A 26,523-nucleotide genomic window follows, 5' to 3' on the forward strand; every position below is an offset into this window, starting at 1 on the left:
TTGGATGGCATCGTTAAGTGGCACAGCTGATGCCAGCAACCAGCTAACTCTAGACTTTTTATTTTGTGAAGAAAAACAAAGACCTATTGGTTTTGACCAGTACTTTTCAATTTCTGTTGCTATCGAATTGAATTGGAGATGGTATAGTGAGGGGTGAATGTCTATGGCAGATCTCCTCTTTGTCTAATGTATATCTATGACAGGAGAACACTTGAAAGCATCCGGATCCCTCTCACAGGTGATTCTAGGCAACTCCTTGCATCAAAAAGGCTTCAGGCTCTGTTGTAACCTCTTTTATATGCTATTCATGTTAGACGAATGAGCTTCTGTTGTACCTATTATTTTACCTGGCCAAAATCTTAAATTACATACAGTGTTGTATTTAGTGTTTGCTTTATAATTAGCATTACATTGTATGTAATTCTCCATTTTTCACTGTGGTCTAGCAATTCATCATCTTTAATAGCAGTAGCTGTCTCCCAATCACAGTGGTTCCCTGTTCATTGGGGGAGCCAGTTATTAATGTTTGTATCTCCAGCATGGAAAACCAGTAGAGGTAGGGGTCTGGACCAAGAGTCCCAAGCCCCAGTTATCACAATCACCTGGGGGAAATTTTAAAATATAGCAAAAAATAGGTAACAATTTTCACCTGTAGAGATTATGATTTAGAGTGTCTAGGGTGGACCCTGTATTTTTTAAAAGCTCTCCAGAAGATTTGGAAGAATTTCCAGTTTGGGTAGCTCTGGAGATCTTTGCACATTCCAGTTCTTTCTATCAAAATAAACTAAGAGAAAGGTGTAATTAGAACTGATCTCTGTAAGCATTGTATCAGGAACAAGAGTCAATGAAATCTAAGACGTTTGAAGTGTTTCACTCTGAGTTAACTCTGGTTAATATTTAATTTCATCTAGAATATTCTGAAGTTGACATCATATTTTTTGTTATTAAGTTTTGAGTCTCTCTTGATTTTCCATCTCTAGTCAGTCTCCTACCAAGTAATCTGAGGCTTCAAGGTATAGATGTAAGTGTTCACTTAAGTGTTTTCCTAATCATCTCCACTGGATCTCTAATTTTTATGTAGCTATGTTCACTCTTGAGAGATATTTTGGAATCTTCTGTTTATTCATAATAAACAACTCTTTCCATTCCCTCTTTGCTTGTCCAGAACTGAGAAAACTTTGAGACCTTATATTTATCATTAGTTCATGATAGTTTCTCTTGAGGAAGGATCCAAGTTTATAGTGGATGCCCCAGGAAGCAAATTATCTCATACTCTATCTGATCCGTAGCTCAGGCCATTTAGCTTCAAATAAAGTTCTTATTTCTTCTATAGCAGTCTCATTCATGGCAGGTAGTTCACTAACCTTGGCACCTTTAGAGATTCCTCTTAAAGGTACCTAAATGCATGGCCAAAGAAAGCAAACCATTTAAAGTGTGTGTGTGTGTGTGTGTGTGTGTGTGTGTGTGTGTGTGTGTGTGTGTTTTTCTAACAACCCAAGCTTTAAAAAATGGAATGGCTGTTCGCTTTGGCAGCACATATACTAAATTGGAATGATACAGAGAAGATTAGCATGGCCTCTGCGCAAGGATGACACACAAATTCATGAAGCATTCCATATTTTTCAAAGGCTATAATAAGAGACAAAAAGGGCATTATATAATGATAAAGGGATTGATAAATCAAGAGGACATAACCCTAGTAAACATGTATGCACCCAACATAGGAGCACTTACATACATAATGCAATTGTTGACTGACATAAAAGGAGAGATCAATAGCAGGAGACGTTAACACCCCATTGACACCAATGGACAGATCTTCCAGGCAAAGAATCAATGGGCCTAAAAGATACACTAAATCAGATGGATTTAATAGATATTTTCTATTAAACAAGGAAACAATGGGCCTAAAAGATACACTAAATCAGATGGATTTAATAGATATTTTCAAAGCATTTTACTCCAAAGTAGCAAAATATACATTCTTCTCAAGTGCATATGGAACATTTTCAAGGATAGACCACATGTTAGGACACAAATCAAGTCTCAATAAATTTAAGAAGATTGAAATCATATCAACCGTCTTCTCTGATCACAATGGTATGAAACTAGATATCAACTACAAGAAAAAAACTGGAAGATTCATGAACACATCGAGGCTAAATAACATGCTACTAAACAATGAATGGGTTAACAATGAAATCAAAGAAGAAATCAAAAAATACCTAGAGACAAATGAAAATGAAAACATGGCTCAAAATTTGGATGGCAAAAGCAGTCCTAAGCGGGACATTCATAGCAATACAGGCCTACCTCAAGAAACAAGAAAAGGTACACATAAACACTCTACTCCTATGATTAAAAGAACTGGAAAAAGAATAGCAAACAAACACAAAGTGAATAGAAGGAAGGAAATAATAAAGATCAGAGCGGAAATAAATGAAATAGAGTCTAGGAAAATAATACAAAAGATTAATGAAACCAAGAGCTGTTTCTTTGAAGGGATAAACAAAATTGACACACCCTTAGCCAGAGTCATCAAGGAAAAAGAGAAGACTCAAATAAAATCAGAAATGAAAGAGGAGAAATAACCACGGACTCCACAGAAATACAATGGATCATAAGAAATACTATGAGCAATTATATGCCAACAGATTGGACAATCTGGAAGAAATGGACACATTCCTAGAAACATACAATCTCCCAAGATTAAGTTGAGAAGAAACAGAAAATCTGAACCGACTGATTACCACCAATGAAATAGAATCAGTAATCAGAAACCTCACAAAAAACAAAAGTTCTGGACCATAGCTTCATAGGCGAGTTTTACCAAGTATTCAAAGAAGAATTATCACCTAGTTTTCTCAAACTATTTCAAAAAATTCAAGAAGAGGGAAGGCTCCGTAACGCCTTTTATGAGGCCACCATTAACTTGATTTCAAAACCAGACAAAGACATTACAAAAAAGAAAACTATAGGCTGATATCTCTTATGAACATTGATGCAGAAATCCTTAACAAAATATTAGCAAACCGAATTCAGCAATGTTCGACAAAATTCAACATCCATTTTTATGATAAAAACTCTCTGCAAAGTGGGAATAGAGGGAACATACCTCAACATAATAAAGGCCATATATGACAAACCTACAGCTAACATCATATTCAATGGGGAAAGGCTAAAAGCATTTTCCTTAAGATCAGGAACAAGACAAGGATGCCCACTTTTGCCACTCCTCTTCAACATTGTATTAGAACTCTTAGCCACAGCAATAAGACAAGAAAGAGACATAAAGGCATCTGAATTGGAAAGGAAGAAGTAAAACTCTTGTTATTTGCTGATGACATGATACTCTATATAGAGAACCCTAAAGTATCCACCAAAAAACTGTTAGAACTGATCAATGAATTCAGTAAGTAGCAGGATACAAAATAAATATTCAGAAGTCAGTGGTATTTTTATACACCGACGATTAACTTTCAGAAAGAGAAATTAAGAAAACAGTTTCATTTACAATTGTGTTGAAAAGTATAAAATACCTTGGAATCAAATTAACCAAGAAAGTAAAAGACCTGTTCTCAGAAAATTATAAGTCATTGAAAGAAATTGAAGAAGATACAAATAAATGGAAGCATATACCATGTTCATGGGTAGGAAGAATCAACAGCGTTAAAATGGCAATACTAACCAAAGCAATCTATAGATTCAGTGCATTCCCTATCAAAATACCAATGGCATTTTTCAGAAAGTTAGAACAAATAATTCTAAAATTTATATGGAGCCATAAAAAACCCCGAATAGCCACAGCAATCTTGGGAAAGAACAAAGTTGAAAGTATCATACTACCTGATATCAAACTATATTACAAGGCTACAGTAATCACAGCAGCATGGTACTGGCATAAAAACAGATACATTGATCTATGGAACAGAATAGAGAGCCCAGAATTAAATCCATGCCTATACACTCACTTAGTATGTGACAAAGGAGGTTAGATTATACAATGGGGTAAATACAGTCTCTTCAATAAATGGTGCTGGGAAAATTGGACAGATATATGCAAAAAAAGAAGCTGGACCACCATATACAGGAATAGACTCAAAATGTATTAAAGATTTAAATGTAAGACTCAAAACCATAAAACTTCTAGAAGAAAAACAGTAAACTCTCTGATATTGCTAACAGGAGTTTCTTTTCAGATATATCTCCTTGGGCGAGGGAAACAAAAGAAAAAATGAATAAATGGAACTACATCACACTAAAAAGTTTTTGTACAGCAAAGGAAACCATCAACAAAACAAAAAGAAAGCCAACTGTTTGGGAGAAGATGTTGGCTAATGATATGTCTGATAAGAGGTTAATATCCAAAATATACAAAGAATGTATACAACTCAACAACAGCAAAAAAATCCAATTAAAAAATGGGCAGAAGAACTGAATAGATACTTCTCTAAAGAGGCAATACAGATGGCTAATAGACATAGGAAAAGATATTCAAGGCCATTAATCATCAGAGAAATGCAAATTAAAACCACAATGAGATATCATCTGACACTTGTCAGAATGGCTATCATCGATAAATTAGATAACAAGTTTTGATGAGTATGTGAAGAAAAGAGAATCCTCACACATTGTTGGTGGGATTGCAAATTGCTGTAGGCTTTATGGAAAACAGTATGGAGGTTTCTCAAAAAATTAAAAATAGATATAGCTTTTGACTCAGCAATTGCACTTCTGGGTATTTATCTAAAGAAAAGCAAAACAATAATTTGTAAAGATCTATGCACCCCAATATTCATGGCAGCACAATTTATAGTAGCCAAGATGGAAGCCACTTAAATGCCTATCAACAGATGATTGGCTAAAGAAATTATGGTTCATATATACAATGGAATATTGCTCAATCATTAAAAAAAGGAAATCCTACTATTTGCAACGACATGGATGGACCTAGCTGTTATTATGTTGAGTAAAATAAGTCAGAGAACGATAAATACCGTATGATTTCACTTATATGTGGAATCTAAAGAACAAATAGAACAAACTAATTAAAAACAGTGGACAATTTGGTGTTGGTTGGAGGGGAGGAGGGTTGGAGGCTTGGAGAAAGGGGTGAAGGGTTAAGGAAGTACAAATTAGTAGTTGATAGTTGGTCACAGAGATAGGGAGCATGGCATAGGGAATGTTGTTAGCATAAATATGATGGCTATGTGAAGGGCCAGAGAGGGAGGGAGCAATTGGGGGTATCGTTTTATGAACTATAGAGATGTCTAACCAATGTACTGTATACTTGAAACTAATTTAAATAAATACATTTAAAAAAATGGAATGGGATTCCTCTGAAAGTAGTGAGTCTTCTATCACAATAGTTGAAATAACAACGCGAAGATTTTTGTGTAAAGATTTCAGTGTTACAGAAATGATTGCTCACGTAACCTGTAGAGCTTTTATAATGTACACATTATATTGATTCTTTTATTCACTGGTTGCTCAACTCTGGTGCATTTAGGTTATTCTTCGCTTAAGCTGAGTGGACTCAGGGTGTTGTGTAGAAAGACTTTGGCTGGGTTTTGCAGTCACAGATAACTATATACTTAATAAGGACCTTAGATATTCTCTGGCTAGAAACAAGCCCTCATACATATGATCAAATAATTTTTTGCAAGAGTGCTAAGATGATTTATGGGGGGAAAGGACAGGCTTTGCAACCAATAGTGCTGGCAAAATTGGATGTTCATATGAAAAAGAATGAAATAGGACTCTTACCTTATACTGTATAAAAAGTTAACTCAAAATGGATCAAAGACATAAGAGCTAAAGCTATAAAACACTTAAGACATAGGGGAAAATCTTGACATTGGATTTGAGAATGGTTTATTAAACAGGACACCAAAAGCATAGGCAACAAAAGAAAAAAATAGGTAAATTGAACTATATCAGAATTAAAAACTTCAGTACATCGAAGGATACCATCAAGTTAGTGAAAAGGCAACCATGGAATGAGAGAAAATGATTGCAAATCTGATAAGGGATAATATCTAGAATAGATAAAGAAGTCTTATAATTCACCAAGAAAAAACCAAGCAATCTGATTAAAAAATGGATGAAGGACTTGAATAGATAATTTTGTAAAGAAGAAATACAAGTGGCCAATAAGTATATGAAAAGATGCTAAACACCCACTAATCATTAGGGGCATTCAAATCAAAACCATAATGATATGGCCTCACACCCATTAGGATGGCTATTATATATAAAAAAAACACATACCTGAAAATAAGCAGTATATGGATAAATTGGAATTCTTGTACGTTGTTAGAAAGAATGTAAAATGATACTGCTGCCATAAAATAACAGTATGATGGTTACTCACAAAAAGAGAAGTACTATATGTTCTAGCAATTCCCTTCTGGACATATACCCTAAAAAATTGAAAGCGGGGACTCAAACAGATATTTGAACAGTAATGTTCATAGCAGCATTATTATAGTAGCCAAAATGTAGAAGTAACCTTAATGTCCATTGACAGGTGAATGGATAAATAAATTGTATATACATACAATGGAATTTTATTCAGCCTTAAAAAGGAAGGAAATTCTGACATACTACAACATGAATGAACCTTGAGGACATACTAAGTGAAATAAATCAGTCACAAAAGGACTAATACTGCATGATTCCACTTACATGAGATACCCAGGGTAGTCAAAATCATGGAAACAGAAAGTAGCATGGTGGCTTCCAGGGGCTGGGAGGATGGAGGTATGGGGAATTATACTTCAATGGGCATGGAGTTTCAGTTTGGGAAGATGAAAAAAGTTCTGGAGTTGGATGTTGGTGGTGACGGTTGGATGATAATGAGAATGTACTTAATGCTGTTGGACTGTATACTTAAAATGGTAATTTTTTTGTTATGTTTTATCACAGTAAAAACAAAAAAGAAACAAGGTACATGACAGATGAGATGAACTTTCTAGTCCTTAGATGTGTGTGATTTGGTGCTTGCTCTCACATAGCTATTCATTCAGCACACTTTATTGAGTATACACTATGTGCCAGGCACTCTTGTAGATGTTGGGAATATAAAAGGAACAAAACAAAACTCTTGCCTTCTTGGTACATATGTGCTAGTGGAGCGGCCAGACAATAAACAACAAGAACAACAAAGTAGAATATATCAGATGTGAGAGAGAGAGTAGTGGCATGAGAAGAATAAAACAGGATTAGAGTAAAAGATTTGAGATCACAGAGGGCTTTGTTGTCCATTTTAGGGACTTGGGTTTTGCTCTATATGAAATTCCATTGGAGGGTTTTTTTTTAAAATAAAAGAGTGATGGGATGTTTTAACAGAATTTCTCTGGTTGTCATCTTGAGAACAGACCATAGCAGGAAGCCTGGAGACAAGTGCTCTAATATGGGTGAGAGAGGTTGATAACTTGATCAGGATGGTAGCAGTGATATGGTGGGAAGTGGTCAGATTCTGGATATATTTGATTTTAAAACTCAATAGATTTACCATTGGATTGGATGGGAGATGGGAGAAGAAAAGAAAAATTGAGAATAATTCTAAGATTTGGGGCTTGGACATTCACTGAGGGGGATGTTTTAGGGGAGCAGGTGTGAAGGGATGGAGCTGTCATTTACTGAGAGGGATGCTTTAGAGGAGCAGGTTTGGAAGGTGAAGCTGGGGATTTTGTTTTGGCCATCTGAAGCTTGGGATGTTTGTCTATTAGACATCCAAGTGGAGATGATTACTCAGTTGACTCTGCAAGTTTGGAATTCAGGGGAGAGACATACAGACTAAAGATAGAATTTTGGGACTGATCAGTAGAAGTCTGGATCAGATCAACAAGAGAGTATAATATAAAGTATACAGTATAAATAGAGAAGAGAGGATGGCCAAGGACTAATCCCTGGGATATCCTAACGTTAAGAGGTCAAGTAGATGAGGTGGAATGAAGCAAGAGGGTATAATATACTTGAAGTAAAGAAAAGCATTTACAGGCAGGGCATAATCAGTTGTTTCAAATGCTACAGATAGGTAATATGAAAACTGAAAATTGACCATTGAACTTATAAAGGTCACTGATGACCTCAATATGGCTTAATACTCTTTTGGAGAATAATGGAGGAAAAGCTTGATTCTAATTGAAGGTCATAGCCAAGGCAACTTTTTCAAGAAGTTTTTTTTTGAGAAGGAAAATGGATAGTAGGTGGAGGAGGAAGTAGGGTCAAGAGAGTGTTTCTAGAGACATGAGAATATATTTGCTGCTGGACATGACATGGTAGTTGTGTCTTGGAGTAGGAGAGAGGGGATAGGATTTTGTACAGAAGAAGAGGGGCTACCATAGACAGACATGTGGACAGGGCATCTGGAGTTACAGAGGTAGTAGGGTACCTGGGCACAGATGCAAGTTTGCTGGTTATTGAGGTGGTGGTAGGTCAAGGAAGTTCTCTCTGCAGCTTCCATTTTCTGGATGAAATGAGTAGGAAAGCCATTAGCTGAAAGTGAGAATGTGGGAAGGAGTTGCTAGAACTTTGAAGGAGAAGGTATGAAGTATTTGCTAAGGAGGTGAGGAAGGTGAATGGATTAAGGCAAGAAAGGGGAGCTATCCTCCTTGAAATTGAAGATATAGATGTTCTTTGTGATTGAGGACCCTGGATTGCAGAATGCACAGTGAAGGAATTTTGAGAGTTTGAGAGAGGAGAGAGAAGTATTCTGATGAGAGGGTATACAGAGCTGTGGGAAAATCAGTCTTGCATAAGTTCTCAGGTAAGTTTGGCAGTTTTCTTTCCTTTGTTTCCTTCTTTTCTTTTCCTTTCTTAATTTTTTCCTCTCCTCCCTTCATCTGCCCTTTCTCTTCCCCACCTTTTCTTCTCTCCCCTGCCCAACTCGGCCCTTTTGGGTACTAAGAGGAATCTGCTATTAAATTTATTTTCTAACATCAATCAACACATTAAAAAAAAGTAGTGTGAATATAAATGCTCTTTTCTTCATTAGGATGGGGTAAGAGAAATCATATAATTAAACAAATCATATAGTTCTACAAATATTCATGATGAGGTGGTTAGAAGAGATTCCCATATTTTTCCTCAAAAAAAAAAAAAAATTTCCCATGAGCCACATTGAAATAATGATTTGTTTTAAGTGTGAGAGTAATGGAATTTTCCTTGGCATAGTCAAATCAAATAATGCAGAACTTTCTACATGGTGCTCGAAAGGTGCTTCCTTATTTATCAGTTGTATTTAGTTAAGCTTTTCTGATTTTCTCTCTTTTTAGCCTTGGGGATTAATGGTTAAGAAACAGAAAGAAATTGACACACATGGGAGTGTTTTTCTTTTCTTCCTCTGTTTTCCCAGTTTCTAAGAGGTTTCAGAAAGATCGTAGGTGTAAATTGGCCTAGTTTGATAATTATCATTTAAAATAATTTTGAATTGTTTAACAGACAGGTTATAAGTAATTTTCACATACTGAAATAGAACACAATAATTAGCTTCTGTTTCCCATGTGTTTAATATTTCAAGAACAAATTTACAACTTGTAGCAGATTGAACTTTAGCTCTGTTTGAGTTTACATTTTTAGTCACATCTCACTTTACATCAAAGGTGATAGCCTGATAGATTAAATTCCTTATAAAAACATATTTGTGGCTTTTAGTTGCAGTTGGTTAGACATTTGTATTAAGAACATGAGGACACACTATAAGTATATATTCAGGCTTTAAACATTTATTTGTTTATTCATACCATGCCAATTTCTTGAAAGGTGATTAATCATGAAAATATGGGTACATATAGAGCTAAAAGAGCCTGAGATAAAAGGGGAAGCTAAAGGTGATTGTGGCAGGAGAACTTCTCAGCAGTGATCTCTGTAGCTGAAGTTTTGTTTCTGTTCTCTGGGATCAGGTGAGGTAGGAGGAAAGCATACAATTTTGTGCATGAATCAGGAGAAAACTGGAGAACTTGTATTGACCAGCAGTAAAAATATGGTTTAGAATCAGACAAATCTGGATTCCTTGCCATCCTAGCTCTTTCATTTATTAGCAGTGGGACCTCAGGTCAGCTGCCCAGCCAGACCCTCAGTTTTCTCATCTGTAAAGTGAGGGCAATAATATTACTTCCTGTAGGGCTGCTGTGAAGAATATATGAGATAATGTATGTGAGACACTTAGTACAGAAGTTCTCAACTAGGGGAAATTTTACCTCCCAGGGGGGACATATGGCAATATCTGAAGACATTTTTGATTGACATATCTGGTAGGAGTAGAGGGCTGTTACTGTTATCTAATGGATAGAAGCCAGAGATGTTGCTAAACATCCTATGAGATTCTGGATGACTCCTACATCCCTTGGTTAGCTCCAAGTGTCAGTAGTGCTGGGGCTGAGAAACCCTAACTTTAGCACAATGTCTGGCCCAGAGCAAAGGCTCCAAAAATGTTACTTCTTATCATCATCATTGTCATCGTTGTCATTGTCATCAGGATCATTATCAATTGTTGACAGAAAAATTTTCAGTTCGTTGCCAATTCTTTTCTTTTCCTTGAACATGTTTCTTGCTCTTTTCCCTTCTTTACCTTGTCAGTGAATTTATTTCTGTACCACAAGCCTAGATTTCTGTTTCAGCCTTTTCAAATACTTCCCTAATTTTTTTCTGATTTGCATATTCACATGAGATTTCTTAGCCATTTATCTCCTGTCCTTCTTTTACTCCCTATTGTTGAGTAAGTGTGGTGGCTAAGAGTGTATGTTCTAGAGTCAGCCTGCTTTGGTCGAAATCCAAGCACCACCACCTGCTAGAAGTGTGCTCCAGGCAGATTAATTAATTTTCTGTGTCTCAGTTTTCTCATTTGTAAATTGGAGAGTATGTTATAGGGTTGTTGTGAGCCTTAAGGGAAATGAGGTATTGAAAGCTCTTGATTCAATGGTTGGCACAATGAACGTGCTTAGTATATATTACTTCACGAGTTAATAGAATCTGCACCAGGTTATTTTGCTTTTCATTTCTACGTAGTTGGACTTCAGTTTAAATTGATAAGTAATAAAGGGCACAAAAAGGTCTTTACTGAGTAATCCCATAGAAGTGCATTAATTCTGCACTTCTCCAATATAATATGGTAGCCAGGAGTCACATCTAGCTATTGAGCATTTGAAATGTAGGCCGTCCAAATTGAAATGTACTTTAAATGTGACATGCACGTGGAATTTAAAAGAGTGAGTACAAAAAAAAGATTGTAAAAGTATCTCAGCAAATTTTAATATTTATTACATGTTAAAATATTTTTTATATAATGGGTTAGATGAAATGTTTTATTGAAATTAATTTTACCTGTTCATTTTTACATTTTTAAAATGTAGCTACTAGAAAAATGTAAAATTATGTGCATAGCTTGCATTACATTTCCATTAGACTGTGCTAGGTTAACTTAAGAGGCGAGGCTTCTCGAATGGAGGTGTGTCTGCCAGAATCAGAGTGCCCTGTTGCAGTGGAGGTGTCCCATAACTGTTACTGGCACACTGTGGGTATAATCGTGACTAGGCAGGAATGGCAGCTTGTTTCTGAGCCTAATTCATCTGGCTTACTTGGAAAAGTTCTAAACTAGAGACATTTGGATGATAGTGAGCTCTCTTTGGAACTTGGAAGAAATGCTTTCTATTTGTATAAATCTAGAGTACAGCTGGAGAAAAGTTTCAGGTGGCTGCTTTTGTTCCAAAATAGAAGATATTGAACTTCTGGGAGAGTTGCTGTTCTTTGCTGCTTTTGTAATCTACCCCAGTGATTCATGATAAAAATGTGAAGTTTATACACACACATACAAAATCTCTTTCTACTTTATTGACTGCATTTGGAGGTAATCTTGTATTGTAGGTTGGATGCTCTAGTGCATTTTAAAAGACTGATTGGAGCTAATATATTGCACAATTCAAATATTTTCATGTGATTATTTTGAATACAAAATATTCTCCCACTTGATACCTTTTAAGGGACGTAAAGTATGATGTGGTTCATTCTATTTAAAGATGAAAATCAATGGTAGCTATATGTATAATATTGCTCTATAGGTGTCGATCTCTTAATTTATATTTGAAAGTTTCTACATGGTGCTTAAGAATTCATTGTCAGGTTGAAAAATCAACAAGTGAGATGATGATCTATTATAAATAAGTCTTTGAATTTAGAAAGTTATGATGGTAATCTCAAGATTATAAAATTGTAAGAGCAAATTGCATAGGGTAAAAAAAGTTTGCCTTATGATGGTCTCTGGTATTTCTGCATTAAAGACATTGTGGAAAATGGAGACAAATTTATCAAATCAAATAAAAAAGATTATATTCTTCGATTTAGTGGTTACAATGTTTTAGTTATGTTTTGATGCATTCCTTTCTGCTCTTATTTTCTATGCATATTTCCTGTCATGGAAATGGGATCGTGTTTTGCTCGTTTGGCAATTATATTAAATTCTTACCATTTGTCAGGCACTGTAGTAGACATTGAGGATACAGTGGTGACTGAGACTGACATTTTCCTACCACTATAATGGGAGAGGCTAGACAGTAAACAGTTCATTTGCAGTTGAGCATCTCAAGGGATTTGATGGGGTGGGGACAGAGACAGAGTGTTGTGGAGCACTGAAAAACCCTTATAATCATGTGCATCTTCTAGGGGAAGCCAATTGACCTACTGCCTCCTGAATGATATTTTAGAAACAGCCTCCTGTTTACTGTAACTTCTTTATTTACTGTACTTTTCTGCCATTCTGCTCCACTCTTACATCTAGCCCACTGGCAAAAGAGGGATATTCTTTCTCATCATTTCTTTTCTGGGAGCAAGTGAGAGTCTCTGTTGAATAGTTGGAACCAGCTCAGCCTTACCTGTTGGGAGGGATGGTTTTCATTTGTAATATCAATGTAACCACGTCAAAACTTCTGGACCTTGGCAATGAATACCACATAATGTTTCTTTTGTTAGAAATAAGAGAATTTTGAAAAAAAATTAGGTGGGTAGTTTCTGTTTTAGTATCTGTATTAGTCTATCTATTGCTACATAACAAAATTTCCCCAAACTTAGTGGCTTTAAACAATGATATTTATTTTCTCACACTTTCTGTGGGTCAGGAATCTGAGAGCAGTCTAGCTGGTTCCTCTGGCTCAGGGTCTCTAACAAGTTGTAATCAATGTGCCAGCTGGGGCTGCAATCTCATCTGAAGGTTTGACTAGGAGAAGATCTGCTTTCAAGCTCATCCATGAGATTGTTGGTGGGATTCAGTTCCTTGAAGGCTATTGGACTGAGGGCTTCAATTCCTCATTGGCTGTTGTTAGAGACTGTCCTCAGTTCTTTGTCTTTTGGGCCTCTCCACAGGGCAGTCCACACATGACAGATGATGTCCCTCTGAGTGATTGTATAACAGAGAGCAAGAAAGAGAAATGGTGCAAACAAGGCAGAAGTTGCAGTCTTTAATAATCTAATCTCAGAAGTGACATCCCATCCCCTTTGCTGTTTAATAGAAGCAAGTTGCTAGGTCACTCAAGGGCAGGGAATTACACAAGGGCATGCATATTAGGAGGTGAGGATCACTGGAAACCATTTTAAACGCTGCCTATCACAGCTTCCTTAATGGTTCTCTCCCAACTTGGTATTCCTCATTGTAAGTTCCTGTACTGTTATTGTCATGAGTGGATTGGCTTCGATCAATAGCCTGTAAACCTAGCAGCAGTACCATGTCTGTCTTGCCTACAGCTGTGTCCTCAAGGCTTATATCTGTGGCACAAAGTTATGTTCAGTACATATTTTTTTTTCGTCAAGTTCTTCCTCCTGCTGGGTCTCCTGAACCTACCCTGTTTGCCCACCCCAACTGAGGACCCTTGACCCTAGACCCAATTCTTGCCTCTCTTCTCATCCCTTCAGACCCCAAGTTTTGAGAACTCTTTTGGCCCCAGAGCTCACTTCCCCTTGCCTTCATTCTCCCTTCTCTGCTCCCTCCCACACCTACTTCTGTCTTCAGGGCCCTGGCCTCCTCGTTCCAGGAAGAGAGTTTGGAGTCTCTTTCCCAGAGAGAAAGATTTTAGTGAGAGATTACTATGTAAATTTTCCTTGTTATGAGCAGATATGACCTGGTAACCTTGGGAGCATCTTGGGTCCCCTCTCTTGATGCAAGTACCAAGGAAGAACATACAAAGGTGGCTGGTCTCATCCATTCCAAAAAAGATAGAATATGAAGGTAAACTTCCTAGACACTGAATGAATGCTCATTTAGATTCTGAGGTTTCACACTCAGTGGTAGATATCGTTACATTGAAACTGACAGTTCAGCATTAAATAAAAGAGATAACCAAGACTAGTCATTTTCAAAAGAAATGTAGAAATAGGAACTTTTCTTAATTTGTTGTTGTTCGTGACCTTTGCTCTGTTATTATCGATTTCTTACTCTTCATGTTCAGCTTCCCAGTTGAATTTTACTTTTCTCTCCTGCCTCCTGTCCCACATAAGCCTTTTTAAGAAGGCGTATAATAGTAGGGTACTAGTAGCAGGGACTGTGGACTTAGACTGCTTAGCTCTACAACTTACCAGTTTCATGACCTTTGGCAAATTACTTAACCTCTCAGTTTCCTTATCTGTAAAGCAGAGGTAATGATAGAAGCAACCTTTAAGGTTGAGGAGAGGAATAAATGAAATGATATACTCTAAGCACTTCACACATGGCCTGGCATACAGTAAGCATTTAATAAGTATTAGCTGTATTTATGGTATGAAAACAAATACTGGATGACCTCTCTGCACTGAGGTGGGAATGCAGGGTATGAACTTGACCAAGGATGTGATCATAAAAAAAAACAAACTGGGCGGTTTTGCTTTAGACCAGTGGTCAGCAAACTAGGACCCAAGGGTCAAGTCAGTTCCACCTCCCGTTTTCATATAATCTATAAGCAAGGATGCATTTTCATTTTTAAATGGTTGAAAAAAAATCCAAAGAATAATATTTCAGAGCACATGAAAAACAAATGTTTATCAAATAAATTAAAAACAAAATTTAAAAATATAAAATTATTTTAAAATAAAGTTTGTACAATAGCCACATTCATTCATTTAAGCATTGTCCCTGACTGCTTTCATGCTACAATGGCAGAGCTGAGTAGTTGTGACAGAGACTATCTGGGTGGTAAAGACTAAAATATTTACTATTTAGCCCTTTACAAAAGTTTGCCAACCCTTGCTTTAGACCATAAAACTGTTGTCTATTTTTGGAACAAAGTTGGGAGGATTGGGGATGGTAAGATGGGGAAGCTGAAAAGCTTTACAGCTAATCTTCCCTGTTGAGTCTTAAGTATGCATTCATGATATGGTGATGCCCCAGATTATTCATATCCTATATTCAAATTTAGGATGTAGCACATCCTGAAGTTGCATAGACTAAATAACTTTCAAATTCCCATCTCTTTTTAGTTTATAGAAATTGACTCTGTATAAAAATAGCAAGGTATTGAATCTACTTTTTCTGAAATAACACAAATATTAGTATGATAGATTTTTTTGGTTAATATCAGCCTGGCTTCTATGTAATTTTATGGGATCATTATGATTAAAATATATTAGTTACATTTTCATTGATATTAGGCTGAAAATGTTGATGAAGTACTAGCCTGGTGTATAAAATAGATTGTTACATACATGAAATTACTTTAGTGGTTATCATCTTAAATAGTTTGGAAGACAATTGCTGACACAAAGTCAATTTTAAAACCACAGTAAAATGAAACACTAAAGGGAATTTATATTCAATATTTGTCAAAGTGCTATACAAGTATCTAATTAGAATTATAATATTAATAGCTGACTTGATATAAATTAGAATTTAATTTTCAGTTGTTGAGTAATGATGAATTTTCTTTTCCTTGTATACATTTGTTTTTCTTCATGTTAAACTATCATGCCTGAATTGCTAAAGTGTGTTCAGTCAAATATGAGATACATGTAGCCCCGTAAATTAGAGGTTAATAGAGCAGGTTGAGAGGTTTAACAGACTATAGCTGGGTTCTAGCTCCTGTTCTGCTGTGTGACCTTGCTCCAATTTAGGTTCAGTTTCCTCATCTGAACAATGAGTTCATTAATAGAACTTGTGTCACCAAGCTATTGTGAGGATTAAGTGAGAAAAAACATGTGAAGTACTTGGTAATAGTGCCTGGAACAGTGAAAGCTTATTGAGTGTTAGATATGTTATGATATAATTAGTCTTAGCGATGTTATTTAATCTTGATAATGTTAATCAATTTAATTTAGATGTCCTGCCATCAGTGGGCAGGTGAGAATATTATTGGTCCCATCTTCTTGGAGCCATGCTGCAGCTTGTAGCTTGTACAGTTCTCAGAATTTGGAAGCTTGGAACACCTCCTAACTACAGAGCTCTTTAGCCAATTTCCTTGTGGGTAACTCTCTTACCCATCAAAAGCATCATATTCTTCACATTTTGGAACTCTTACCAAAGCCCCATAGGTCCATATAAGTTCCTCCCCAGGGCAGAGGGTCAGGTGGCATGGAAACTCTAATGCCTTTCTAGTTTTCTCAAGCCATAGTGTACACAGAAAAAGGTAATGTTTCCTTGCCTCTTTAGAGTGACCCGATGAAGTTGCTCAGAGCTGGAGCTGCCTGGTTGGGGTGATGGTGTGGGAATATGTAGTGTGGAAATAAATGAAATTCACCCATATGAGAACAAACAGAGGCTATTTATTGAGCTTGCTATAACAAGGAAGGCAGCCACAATCACTTGCATTTGACAGAAACTCTTAGAGGCAGTTGGTGGAGTGGGAAAGCTCTATGGTGAAAAAAGGGGAGCCTTCAGTTATATATGATTTGATTGGGGGATTTTGGCATGGGGAAGCTGCAAGCAGACTAACTAGAAGCAAGGCATCTTATATGATTGATTTTAGGGAGAAAATTTGGCTTCCTCTGGTTGATCCTGAGTTAGAAACAGGGACGAAAAATAGGGAAGCATGCAGTCATTGACCAAATACTGACTGTTGTAGTAGAGTTTTTTGGATCAGAGTTCTATTGTCATGGCCATGTCCATTTGTGTATTCAGTTTCTCAGTGCTCAGTGCTCTTTCCATCATTCTTTTGCTTGTGAGTGGTTGATCAACCCAGGAAAGGCTAGAGATTATTATCCAGTTGTTTCCATAGTCAACTGTACCTCTAGATCTTCTTGAACTTTTTGCTTTTGTATTATTAGGGCAGTCATTTGGTCACTGTGACAAAAATGAGGACAATTAATAGTCTCTACAAGTTGTTTCAGAAGCAGGAACACCAAATGTTCAATCATGGCCAAGAGAGCACATTCCATAGGCCATGAGGATTAACTTTGGAAAGCCAACTCAATGTTTCCTTAAAGCAATGTTTAGCCTATTATTCTTTCCTATTTCATTGATCTAAGTACAGCAAGCAGTATTAGCAATGGCACAGACACCACCATGACTAGCCAACAAGAAGTCTAGAGCAAAGCTATTGTCTATCACTCTTTGTGCCAATGAGTTAAGACTGATGCGTATTTATTTAGGGTAGAAGTGGTATTATTAATAACTCATGCCAGTGTTAGTCATTAATTTCTTACAGATGTTCCCAATGATGGGAATCTTACAAATAGAAACATTGCTCTGATTGTTTGTATAAACAGCGAGTCAGTCATTTTCCTAGGTAAAGTGCCTGAATAAAGGTAGCCTTATTTTAGAGCTCACATCCAGCCTTGGTGATTTACAGAATTAAGAGTGTTTGTGCATGGACAGGTTTTGGAATATTATTCCTAAAGTGCTTGAGGTATTAGTCTGAGGCAAATAGAGTCAGGCATCTTGGCTATAAAGGTAGTAGTATCTAGTAGGTGCTCGTGGAGTTACTGGACAAAAGGAGTTGTTCATTACATGGAATCAGAACCAAAGCATTAAAATTAGATTGGTTACATATTTTAATCTCTAAGAGTGTCCTTCAGGTTGCAAATATTCGGACCATTACTCTAAGAACTTTGTTAAATTCAAATGTGAAATTACCTAGGCTATGAACAACAGATTGTAATAATTAGGTTTTTTTTTTTTTTTTTTTTTTTTTTTGGAGGAGGGGCTATTGAGTTGTATGAGTTTCTTGAACATTTTGGAATTTAACCCCTGAGGGTCATTAGCAAAGTCACAGACTGGTTTATTTAAGCTCACTTGAGCACATAGATAGAAGTGGACATGCCATTCACTATAACTCCCTATGGTCTCATTTGATGAGACTAGAATTGCTCAGAGGCCTATATCATGAATATCTACTGATGGATGGAATATCCAGCAATCAGTAAGATTAAAGTAGTGGCTACTGTATGGGATAATCTAGGCATGAATATTTTATTGATCTAACAATTATAATGAAGAGGAAAGAAAAGAGAAAAAGGGCTGTTATGGATGGACAACAATCAGGGATCTGTGGAAAATGAGAAAAATGATTATAAGGAGGCAGATGAAAAACAAAACAGGAATTAAATAGGAGTCTAATGCCTTGAGTGGAAACTGTCCCCTATCCAAGGTCAAAAGCTTGTTCCAAAAGTCTTGGGTTAGCTGTCAACTTCTGAAAATTGGCTACTTCTATAGGATGTCCAAGAATCCTCAATTCGAGGTCCCCATATTGAAGTAGCCTTCCAGTTCCATGAAATTCTGCTTCTCTGGTTGTGAAACATGAACCCAGGGACTTACTCCTTGAAATTTCACAGCTGTATTTATTAACAGTACCTGATAATGTCTCTTACAATAAGGTTCAAGAACAGTTTTTCTTTGATGTTTCTTCCAGTTGATTAATCTGAAGATCATGAAAATGTTCTTTAGGAAGATGTTGAAGGAAGGGGGCCTTAACTTGTTGGTGGTGGGGCTGGTTGTAGTATATGAGTCCCTTGCAGTATTTTGCAGCAAGAAGGATCTAGTATTTGAAGTAAAATTTGCAAACATATGGGCCTTCCAGTTATTCATAGGAAAACAACTAATGTGTCCCTGAGGGAGTGGACCACATGGCCATAAGGGCTGGTGGGAGTACCTTTGGCCAAGATGAAAGAGCTGCTGTTAGATCAGCACCTTCTTTAATTCCTGAATGTAGTTGAAAGTTATTTTACAGTCTCTCTTGAAAATCTTTTATAGTTTCATTAGTATGATTGAATTATGGTCAAGTTTATTTTTATTGGAAATGTTTTGGGTATGGCTCTTAGAAAAATTATGCCATAAATTTTAGGCATTTAATTTAATTTAATTTTATATTATTTTTATCCTTAGGTTTATTGTGGAAGGAGAGATCCTGTAGGTCCTTTTCTAGAACAGTCCAACTAGCTTTTGCTATTTAGGATTTAGATTCCAAAAAACATGTGTACAAGTTGGTAAATGTTTGATAACCCTGGCCATATGCACTCAAAATAATTGTAAATTCTTCTGTGAATAGTTGCTGGTCTAATCTGGATTTAGGAAAACCCTTCGGCATATTTCTTCATTCAGCTCAGGTTCAAAGTTTAAATTCTATAGTTGCCTGAATACCAGGCTCATGGGCAGGATGGATCTTTAGATACAACTGGCATCTTAAGGCCATAGGAAAGTCTTTGGGAAAAGATAGGGGGCCTGGATAAGGGGAAGAGGAGTTGACAGAGGTATAGCTGAGAGAGAGCAGAAGGCTAGAAGGGAAGATGGAGAGCTAGATATAGGGAGGCAATTGGAGGACAACTTTTGGGAGAAGGGAGAAGATTTTCTAGGGAAATGAGTTTAGTTTATTGTTGTTTAAGATTGTTAAATTGTTCATTAGCTTTGGCCAAGGGATCTTTTAGTGAAGCATTTTTTTCCTTTATTATTATTATTTCTTTTTCAATTACAATTGACATTTAATATTATATTAGTTTCAGGTATACAGCGTAATGGTTAGACATTTATATAATTTACAAAGTGATCCCCTTGATAAGTTTAGTACTCACCTGGCACCAAATATACTTATTACAATATTATTGATTGTATTCCCTATGTTGTACTTTACACCCCTGTGACTATTTTTTAACTGCCAATTTGTACTTCTTAATCCCTTCATCTTTTTCATCCAGCCTCCCAACCCACCTCCCATCTGGCAACCATCAAAATGTTCTCTGTATCTATGAGTTTGTTTCTGTTTTATTTTTTTAGTTTATTTTGTTTTTTAGATTACACATATAAGTGAAGTGGTATGGTAGTTGTCTTTCTCTGTCTGACTTATTTCACTTAGTATAATACCCTCAAGGTCCATCCATGTTGTCACAAATGGTAAGATTTATTTTTTTTACGGCTGAGTAATATTCCACTGTATATATGAACCATATCTTTTTTTCCCTGTTGTCTCTTGTTGGACACTTAGGTTGTTTCCATGTCTTGGCTATTGTAGATAATGCTGCAATGAACATAGGGATGCATATATCTTTTCAAATAGTTCTATTTTTAATTTTTTGAGGAACATACTGTTTTCCACAGTGGCTGCATCAATTTGCAATCCCACCAACAGTGTACGAGGGTTTTCTTTTCTCTACATCCTTGCCAACACTTGTTGTTTGTTGATTTGTGTATCTATTGGCCATCTGTATGTCCTCTTTGGAGAAGTACCTGTTCAGGTCCTCTGCCCATTTTTTAATTGGATTGTTTTTTTTTTTTTTGGCATTAAGTTGTATGAATTCTTTATATTTTGGATATTAATCCTCTATCCGATGTATCATCGTCAAATATCTTCCCCTGTTTAGTAGGTTGTTTTTTCATTTTGTCGATGGTTTCTTTTGCTATGCAAAACCTTTTTAATTGGATGTAGTCCCATTTGTTTATTTTTTCTTTTGTTTCCTTTGCCCTAGGAGATATATCCAAAAAAATATTACTAAGAGCAGTGTCAAAGAGTTTACTGCCTATTTTTTCTTCTGGGAGTTTTATGACTTTGGGTCTTATGTTTAAGTCTTTAATTCATTTCGAGTTTATTCTTGTATATGGTATGAGAAAGTGGTCTAGTTTCACTTTTTTGCATGTATCCACCCAGTTTTCCCAAAATCATTTAATGAAGAGACTATCTTTACCCCATTGTACGTTCTTTCCTCCTTTGTCATAGATTAATTGACCATGTAGGCATGAGTTTATTTCTGGGCTCTTTTGAGGAAATTTTTGAATCAGAATTTTGTTTAGAAATTCTGCCAATAAAAAATGCTCCCTATTGGGTTTGAGAAATGTTATTCTCCCAACCTTTTCCCACTCTAAGGCACTATATCTCTCAAACAGTTTTGTTTAAGCCACACATTCTCTAGATTGTCTATTGAAGGTGGCCTTGGTGAAATTAGTAGATACAGATGCAAGAATTAGGATTGCAATGAGAGTACATATAAGAAGCAAGAGTTTTTCATGGAGGAAGAGAGGAATTAGACTCGATGACCCCATTAAAGCTGGTGATGGTTGAAAGTGATGCTCGTTCTTGGACCTTCAATCTGACAATTAACTGACTGCTTTCAAATTCAGACCTGACAATCTGTGCCCCACCTCTCCTCCCAACCACCCAAGCAGAGAAACCAGAGAGAATGCTCTTTCTGTATTAAAACCAAACTCTCAGAACAAAAAATGGAGATGGAAGGAGAACCTTATCTGGTTCTCTTGGTGACCTATGGAAAAGCTTGTCCAAGTGGACACTGGTCCAGTGAGAACCACAAAATCACTAATCTTTGAGACTAGCTCAAACAACAGGCTATAGGGCCTATTTCCTGTATTCAACCTTGTGATTCTTTTTATGACAAGCAACACTTTTAAACAGCACAACACAAAATTGAAGGACAAAAAGGAATGAAAAGGAATTATTACCTGAATCCTCCAGACAAATGGGAACCAATAGCAAAACGTGGGTACACCAAAGGGAGAATAAACAGCCAGTGAACTCAATGCAGAGAGTGATGTTCAGACGCAGTGCCATCTTACTACATTGATACAGACTTGACAAGTTCTGAGTAGCAAGGCACAAAGGCCCTCCTTGGGTACCACACCTGAGGGTCAGTAAACATTTTCTGCAAAGGGCCAAATAATAAATATTGTAGGCTTTGCATGCCAGACAGTTTTTGTTGCAGCTGCTTGAAAGCAGACATAGATATTATATGTTGGTATAGGAGTGGCTGTATTTTAATAAAATTTTATTTATGGACACTGGAATTTAAATTTTATATAATTTTCACGTCATGAAATGTCATTCTTTCTCAGTTTTTTTTTTTTCAAGCATTTGAAAATATGAAAACTATTAGCTTGTGGGCCATACAAAAACATCTAGTGGGTTGGATTTGGCCTTTGGGACATGGTTTGTCAATTCCTGCTCTAGTAGGGAATAAATAACAAATACATGAGTGTAATAGAGCAACAGCAGCAATAAAAATAGTAGCAACCAATAATTGAATAAACACTTAGGTCAAAGTACTGGGTGTTCAGATATCGTTATAACTATTTCATGTAAATAATTTCATTTACTTTCTTGATAACATTATAAAATAGATACCATTATTATTCTCATTGCTCAGATGAGTAAACTGAGGCTTTCAGATGGACTCAGTGGGTGGTGGAACTCTGGCAGCCTTCCTCTAGAGTCCATGGCTGCATTAAGTTCTTTTGTCCATTAAGACATAGTATTATAAACAGATACATGAAAATGGTCAGGGGTTTACTCAGAGAAGAAGAATGCAGGCCGTTCTAGGTGCCTGGGTTCCCCTCTGGCATTCCATCACCATGTGCCCCGACCCTAACAGATCATGGCTTCTATCTTATTTTTCAAAAATATTTTCTATTTTTCAGTTATAGTTGACATACAATATTAGTATCATGTACAACACAGTGATTAGACATTTATATAACTTACAAAATGATCACCCTAATTAGTCGACACCCATCTAACACCATACAGAGTTATTATAATATTAATGGCTATATTTCCTATGCTGTACTTTACATCCCCATAACTGCTTTTATAGCTGGCATTTGTACATCTTAATCCCTTTCCCCTTTTCACCCACTCTCCCATCCCCGCTCCCATCTGGCAACCATCAAAATGTTCTCTGTGTTTGTTTCTGTTTTGTTTGTTCATTTATTTTGTTTAGATTCCACATGTAAGTGAAATCATGTGGTATTTGTCTTTCTCTGACTTATTTCTCTTAGTGCTTATATCTTATTTTTATCTTGTGTAAACTTTTAGCATTTTAAAAATGACAATTATTCTTCCTCTTCTGGATACAAAGGCAATACAACACAAGCTCATTAAGAAAAATTGCGAAAATGTAGAAAAGATCAGAAAATAGAATTTCCTGCATCTTGCCATCCAGAGTTAATCCCTGTTCGTATTTAGGAGTATATCCTCCCTGTCTTTCTTCCAGCTGGTATTTTATGTACATTTTTAGCAGCTCTGTTGAGAGAGAATTTACCTACAATACAATTTACCCATTCAAAGTATATAATTCAATGGTCTTTGGTATATTACATTATTTTAAAAATCGTGGTAAATATATATAACATAAAATTTTCCATTTAATCACTTGTAAGTGTGCTGTTCAATGGTGTTAACTATTTATTAATCATGTTGTGCAACCATTGCTACTATTTCCCCAAATTTTTCATGACCCCAGACAGAAACTATGTAACCATTAAGCAGTAAGTACCCATTCCCCTTCCCCTACCAGCTCATACTGACCTGCAGATTACGGACTGCCTCTATGAATTTGCATGTTCTAGGTATTTCATATAAGTGCAGGCAACATTTGTCCTTTTGTGTCTGGCTTATTTACTTAGCTTAATATTTTCAAGATGCATCTTGTAGCATATATCAGATGTACATATTGCTTTGTGACCTACTTTTAAATTTTACAGCATATTTGCATTTGTCCTGTAGGCAATGAGGGAATAGCAGAAATTTTTTTCTTTTTTAAAGCAGGAGAATGACCTTTTTTTGAGAAATACTGGACTAAAGGTTGGAAGACTTATTTGTAGTTTTGCTTGATTTGATTTTTAAAATTGCACTGATAAAATGCTTTTTCAGTTTAGAGTGAAGCAAAAGTCGCTCTGTAGTTGCACTTTCTTTTTCTTTTTTTTTTTTTCAATGCAAAACTGTGACCTCAGGACTAATTTTGACAGGAGGAAACACATGATGTTGCACTGTCACTGCCTAATGACTTTTGCCTCTCACTGTATAAATTCTTTTTCCCTGATTTAGTGATGTACACCTTGCTTGTACCAAATTGGGTTTATAGCTACTTTGGATAAGACACCTGCTTGACCTTTCCCTTCTGTGTCCCATGGTATTTGGTGCCAGTGTCAACAGTCATGAGTGTTTGATTAATTGATTTGAAAACAGGAGTTTAAATTCTAAGATTGAAATGTTATGTATTTATTTTTTATACTGTGGATGGCTTCTTCAAATTGAAATTCAGCAAATCTATTTTCGTATTTAAATTATGGTCATATTTATTCATCAGGAGTTTATTCGTAAGGTTTGATTACACATTTAATCTATTTCTCATTATAGTCCTTTTTATTCTGCTCTATAGTTACTCTATTTTTAATGTATTGCCATCCACAGTGTCAGTTCTTTATTTATCGCTGTATCATGAAAGTATCACGAAGAAATGATGTTCATTATACTGCCATATAGACTGACTGCTGTTTCTTTCTGTATGTGGCTGTCCTAAAAACTAATTCAACCATTTTGTTTTCCTCTCCCAAAGGAGAGTAGGCTCTAAGGAGACAACATCCTTTATTAGACAAGTCTGCCCATTGCTGGGCAGATTTTTGAGACATCTAGAAAGCTTGAAAACCCCAAGAAAGTCTAGATTATAAGTAAGGAAGAACCTCCTCCCAGTTGGTGCAGGGTTTACAGAGCAGGGTTTCTCTGTTCCAATGTGACAGGCATTCTTGTGGGAGGAGAGTGGCATCTGCCAGGAAGAGCCCACTCTCACCCCCTTGCAGATGTAAATAGCTAATTGTCTCTTGTGAACAGACTCATATATTATTGTTCCTGCATTTTCATAGGAGAAAAAAAATAATTTGAGGCACATTGGAGATACTCATAAAACAAGAGCAGGCTCTAAGATTGGAACTGAAAGAGACCATCCACCCCTCAACAAATTCAGTAATTAAGAGTATTCCAGATCTAGGGTGTGGCTGGTTTATCTCTGGTCTCTGTTCATTCCCCAGGAGGGTTTTGAGCCCACAGTTCTGGGAGGGGCCTGCTTTACCTGAGGATTCAGGTTCTGAACCCCGGGAAAAGCAGCAGCTTGGAATGGAAAGTGTGAGAAGCCTGGTTCTTTCCCTCCTACTCTCTTTTTCTCTCCTTCCCTCTCTTCCTCCCTCTGTCCTCTCTCCCTCCCTTCCTCTCCCCACCCTTCTCTCTTCATCTCTCTCTTCTAAATGTGTTATATGAGGCTAGAGTATCTTTCTTATTGTGGTCTTTATGTTCCTAATTTATAAAACCAGAAATTGGACAAGATTGTCTCTGAGTAACCTGGCATCTCCAATACGTAAAATTCTTCCTTGATTTCCTGGCAGCTTGGTCTATGGACCTTTCTTTCTGTGTTTACCCAGGTTTTGGTTGACCAGTGTTTTTCCTTTCATTTAGCAAGAGATATGATATTTAGTCTCTATCTTATCTTATTGAGAATTCTGAATAGTCCAGGTAAAGGACTGGCTGTGCTTTAAAGTACTGCCTACATCAATAGAAATATAGCATCTTCATTTCTGCAGAAGTGGTGTGTGTAATTGAAAGTTTTTTTGGGAGAACCTTTAATTCCTGAGAGTGAGTCATGACTCACAGCTAGCATCACGGGAGCAGTATTGAGGATAACAAGGAAGTTATGCTGTGATTTGAAGTCTTAGTATTTCCTGGGTTGTACCCTGCACCCACGCTATCTCCATCTCTCTCTCTCTCTCTCTCCCATCTCTATCTCTATCTATCTATCTATCTATCTATCTATCTATCTATCTATCTATCTATCTATCATCTATCTATATCTATCTATCTATATCTGTATCTGTATCTCTATATATATTTTAAATTAAGTTTATTGGAGTAATATTGGTTAATACAATAACATAATTTTCAGGTGTACATTATCATTTGACATCTGTATATTCTATTGCGTGTTTACCACCCAAAGTCCAGTTTCCCTCAGCTACCATAGATCTGATCCCCTTTACCCACTTAACCCTCCCCCTACTCCCCTATATTTGACCCTCTTTACCCTATCTACCTCCTCCCCTCTTCCCCACCCCCTACCCTCTGGTAACCACTAGTCCATTGTCCATGTCCCTGAGTCTCTGTTTGTCCTGTTCATTTGTTGCTTTTAGGTTTATATCCCACATATACGTGATATCATGTGATTTTCAACTTTTTCTGTCTAGTTTATTTCGCTTAGTTATCTCAAGGTCCATCCATGTTGTTGCAAATGGCAGTATTTTATCTCTTCTTATGGCTGAGTAATATTCCATTGTATATATGTGCCACAGCTTCTTTAGCCAATCATCTA

The 26,523-nt window shown here is 36.5% G+C and overlaps 1 protein-coding gene and 1 non-coding gene across 13 annotated transcripts in view; both read left to right on the forward strand.

Annotated features, from left to right (window-relative positions):
* ERC2 (ELKS/RAB6-interacting/CAST family member 2) overlaps positions 1-26,523 on the forward strand; it is an 890,290-nt gene that overhangs the window by 57,562 nt on the left and 806,205 nt on the right. The gene's annotated exons all lie outside the window — the stretch shown is intronic.
* LOC112484484 lies at positions 1,520-1,623 on the forward strand. Its single transcript, XR_003048023.1, has one exon. It is a non-coding gene; the product is annotated as a U6 spliceosomal RNA (small nuclear RNA).

Source organism: Pteropus alecto, unplaced genomic scaffold, assembly GCF_000325575.1.
Source record: "Pteropus alecto unplaced genomic scaffold, ASM32557v1 scaffold75, whole genome shotgun sequence".
NCBI classification, from domain to species: domain Eukaryota; kingdom Metazoa; phylum Chordata; class Mammalia; order Chiroptera; family Pteropodidae; genus Pteropus; species Pteropus alecto.